The sequence below is a fragment of the Enhydra lutris genome, unplaced genomic scaffold, assembly GCF_002288905.1.
Source record: "Enhydra lutris kenyoni isolate GAN:26980312 unplaced genomic scaffold, ASM228890v2 scaffoldscaffold31, whole genome shotgun sequence".
NCBI classification, from domain to species: domain Eukaryota; kingdom Metazoa; phylum Chordata; class Mammalia; order Carnivora; family Mustelidae; genus Enhydra; species Enhydra lutris.
Window position 1 is genome coordinate 3,238,999 of NW_019154115.1, and position 4,568 is coordinate 3,243,566.

A 4,568-nucleotide genomic window follows, 5' to 3' on the forward strand; every position below is an offset into this window, starting at 1 on the left:
CATAAAACCTTATACCCAGCCACACAAATGCGCTTTCGCGGAGACTTCCCGCTCCCACCTAGAACTCCCTGCAGGTTGGGCAGAGCCCCTCCCACAAGCCCATCTTTGGGAACCCGGGTTCCCTCACGCTGCCTTTGCTCCCGGGGGAGGGCCTTTCCCCACCCCGCCGTGCCCCCCCCATAGCTCCAGCGGGTTATGGTACCCCAGATGGGTACCATAACCCTGGGTTGAGGTTGTGGGGCGGTCCCGCGGCTTACCCGCTGCTCGCTGACTCTTCGCGCACTGCCCTCGGGCTGCAGCCCCTTCTCCAGACTTGAGGTCTCCGAGCCAGGACACTGCCCAAGGGCGCTTTCCACATCTGTTGCTGGCTGTGGAAAAGACTGGGAGGGGCAGAGAAAGGGACAGGTAAGTATGGGGACCTCCCTAGCCCTGAGGTCCCGCTTCAGCTTTTCCTTCCGCGGCTGTTCCCCCCACGTCTGGCTGGCTGCAGACTGAAGAGAGCCCGCGCGCGCTCCCGGTGCGGCAGGGACGCGCACAGCCTCTCCCACCTCCCGCATCATCCACATTTGTTAAAGCCGTAGAGGCTCTCCCCGAGGCTCAGACACGTTGGGCTCAAGGGGCGCCCTCCACACTCATCGCCCTCATCTGGGCTCTTCCCAGTTCAATGCACACCCATACCCCACGTCCCTCCGCATTTACACATCTGCAGACGTTGTCACTATGCCTAATCACATCGCCATCCTCCCCCCACCACGTTCAAACACATTGATACAGACACACACAAACCTTCACACCGTCCGCACAGTTGACCTTCCCATGGTAGAACTATCCATCATCATGTAATAATTACCGAGTCAATGTGTTGAGGCCTCCTGACGTTCACACACATTTTCAAAGGCACACCTTCACTCGGGACACTCACCATTCTCTCCCTCCCGCGCACACACACACTTTCACGCTCACTCACCCTCACACGCGGGTCCCGCCAGGGCCGGGGAGCTTCACTGCTAATTGAACGAGAGCCGCTTTTACGCCCCGCAACACGTGAGACAAACCATCTTTAAGGAATTTGGGGGAAGGAAAAGCGCACGACTGAAAGGGGGGGGCGTGTCTTTGCCTTTAAACTCTTTTTGCAAATGCCGGCTGTGGCACAGACAGACCTGAAGTAGGACCTGCTGCGCTGTGCGCAGCCGGGCTCCCGCGAACCCTTCCTTCCCGCACCCCCCTCCCCACTACCAGCCTCCTCCCCGAAGCCACGTTCAACACGATGCATAATTGATAGTGTTAGCAGAGCGTCTCACCCTCCCTGCTATTTTTGCTAGGATCTGGGTAGAAGGTCTCCCCCGCCCCCCGCCAGTCCAACCCGAAGAGAGGAGAGCGCACGACCCCGCCAGGAGCCCGGGAAAGAAATGCCTGGACCCTAGCCCATCGCCGCCCTGGCCAGCTTAAGCCATGCTCTTTTAAGTCTCGTTTTTTGTTTTTTGTTTTTGTTTTTGTTTCGTAGCTAAACCAGCGCTTGAAGCCCACAGCCCAGTGAGCCGCCTGTGCGGGTTCCCGGGTGCGGTGGGTGCGCCTCCCCAGTGGGACAGCCTGGACGCACCCAAGTGCCTCACCCTCGGATCTTCCCAGCTCCGGGAAAATGGGGCCCCGGGGCTGCGGCAGACAACAGCACAGGGATGGTTACAAAACGTCAGCTCCTCCAGAGCAGCGTGGGCTGGGAACTTAAGGCCGGAGCATCTCTCTCACTGTCCCTCCCTCGCCAACGCCTTCACAGCCTCACCAGCAAACACACCGTCAACCCCACACACTTAGCCCCCAGAGCCTCCGCGGCCCGCCACCGCCAGCATGTCTCACACCCTTACACAACAGCCGGCCTCGGCAGATTCGAATACTCGCTGTTCCCGACTCCTGCTCCCTGTCTCTGGCGAAACCCCGACATTTCTTTAAGCGACGAGGAGGTGGAGGCACAGGAATGTCGAGGCATTTGGCTAAAACTCTCCTTCACTGCCCATTGCAGCCCCAGAGACAGAGTTGCCTGCCAGAATCCAGAAGGGGATACTGGCTCCAGGAGTCACCCCCACTCCAGCCTCCTCCCTTCCCCCGTCCTTTCCGTAGACATAGAGCTCTCTCGGGGCACGCGCGGGGGTTCTCTGGCCGGTGGGTCGATGGCCCGGGTTTGGGGCCTCTGCGGAGATCAATCTTCCGATTTGAGTGTTGAGCATTTTAATGAGCTGGGGAAGTGGGGAAGAGAGACGGACGGGGAGCGCTGTAGCTGAAGAGACTATCCGACTCATTCCGAGGATCTTTTGTAAATTAAATATGAACCGACCTGCGCTTGCACGCTCTGCATCCCTCCCTCTCTCCTACTCCTGCGGTCGCTGCAGGCGGCCCAGCTGGCTGGGACCAGCACCTTTCTTTCCTTCCGACCAGAATTGAGAACCCAGAACTTCACTCCACCTGCCTGGGCCTGTGGTCCCCACAGACGAACTGGGGGAGGGGGCACAGGGACGCCCTGAGAGGGATGGTGTCTTCAAGGAGGGTGGAACGCTGAGAGCACCTCGACTCTGCAGTGGGACAGCGCAAGCAGCCCCCTAGTCTACGAATGAGTCCCTGAGGCTGGGCCAGGGAGTGGCGCGGTCGGCGGGTCTGGTATAGCCTCTTTGTCCGCGGAGCAAGGGCGAGGGGCGGGGAGGGGGGTGCGTAATGAGAACGCTGGGTGGGGGGCGTTTCCGTGAGTCTTGGTCCTGGAAGAGGGGTCTGGGAGGTGAGGGACCAGTTGCAAGGATGGACAGTCAGGTCCCGGGTCGTCGGTCCTGGAGACTTCCCTGGGCGCGGGGGAGGGGCGCCGGCCAGAGAGGCTGGGACCGAAGCTCAGGCCGGGAGGCGCACAGCTTGTGGACCCTCCACCCAGTTTTCACCTTTTTTCTGGTTCTTTTTGCCGTCGTCTTGGAGGTGGAAAGGTAGGCAGGCGGGTGAGGGACAACTTGGAAGCGCTGATGTACTAGAAGACAGAGGCTGGGGAGTAGAAGGGAGAATGGGCTCGCTCATTCTCCGCGGAGAGCTTCCCAGGCCCGCAGGGACCCGCCCCGCCAGCGTCCCGGGAACCTCCCGGGCCCGCGGGCCAAGTAAGACCCCTTCTCCTAGGCTCATTTGCCGGGAATGCAGAAGCCTGGGGAATTCGGCAGGGACACAGGGCTCCCGGGGCCAGGACGGAGGCTAAGGATGTGGTGGCCACCCAGACGAGAGCTCAGACTCCCAGGGGTCCCTGAGACACCCGCCCACTCTCCAGCAAGCGCTTTTGTTCCCCCAGCCGGCCCCGGGTGATGTGGGGAAGACAACCCTTACCCCCGCCTTCGACCCCGGAGCGCCCAGTGCCTGCCCTGGCAGAGTCCGCCGAGGCCTGGGATGGGGGCCACGGCTCCAGGATCAGCCTCCGGGCTCAGCTGGGAGAGCACCGCACGTTTCGCCCCGCGCCGCCAGGGCGCGCAGGAGCAGGTCTGATGTCTATAATGTTAATAACGGTACAGTTACTGAGGGGCTGGGGAGCCGAGAGCGAACACACCACCCCCGCCGCCTCCCACGTCTTTGATCGTTAAAGAAACAGGCACCTAATCAGGTGCGTTGCCGTAGGTGAGGGAAGAAAAGAGATTCAAGGTTCTAAGCCGCCAGAGTTGGAGGGAGGAGGAGGTGTCCCAGAATCGGAATCTGGGGAATCCGGACTCAGACTTTTTGACCAGGCTGGGGTCCAGAACTTAGGCAGACGCAGGAGCCGAGGGCTGTGGCTCCGGGCAGATTTTTGCGGACTGACTTCTAACTTGGACTTCTACGACCCGAACGGTCTGGAGGTTGGGGCGGGTGGAAACCCAGTGGACCCTCGCAGTTGTTCCCGCGGCTGTGTGGACTCAAGGTTTCGGTCCAAGGCCTGGTTCGTGAGCGCCCCCTGCTGGACACCGCTTGTCGGGCGCAGAGGCTGGGGCAAAGGTAGCCGGAGGCTGGAGCGCCGTCCTAAGCCCTGCGCGGTCCCTGCTCCGAGGTCCAGCAGGCTGGGGGCCGCTTACCCAAGGCACAGAACCTTTCCTTCTCACGCCACCCAGTCTGCGTCCCAGGAATCTGCAACTTCCTCTCCTCTGCCCAACATCGCCACAGCCCCCGCTTCGCACCCCATTGTGTTCCCTGCACCCAGGGCACAATAGTCACCCTCAGAATGCCGGCTGAACGAATAGACCCTCCTGGGAGGAAACCTTCCTGTGTGCCTTCCTCACCAACAACTCCCTCCCATCCCGGGCGGGTGAGCGCTTTCTCTTTGAGACCTGTAGGAGGGTTCTAGAACACAGCCCTTAAGTCTTCTGATTTTGTCAGGAACCTAAAAAGTCGAGATCTTGAAAAAGAAAATCTGTTGGCTCTAAGGTGGGGAAAAAAAAATCCTGCGAGATCGGAAGTCATAGATGCTTAATGAAAAGTTCCCGACATACAACATTGTGCGAACGATTCAGTTGGCGACTGGCACGCGGGTGATTTCAGGATGTGGGAAGGGCCTCGGAAAGTCATTAGATGGGCATCAGATTCTC

General features: G+C 60.2%; 1 protein-coding gene across 1 annotated transcript in view; it reads right to left on the bottom strand.

Moving 5' to 3' along the window:
- LOC111153342 (immunoglobulin superfamily containing leucine rich repeat 2) overlaps positions 1-267 on the bottom strand; it is a 3,774-nt gene extending 3,507 nt beyond the window's left edge. The window contains exon 1 of the mRNA XM_022512322.1: positions 258-267. The gene's annotated coding sequence lies outside the window, so the exon portion shown is untranslated. The remainder of the gene's footprint in view (positions 1-257) is intronic.
- Between the last annotated feature and the right edge of the window lie 4,301 nt (positions 268-4,568).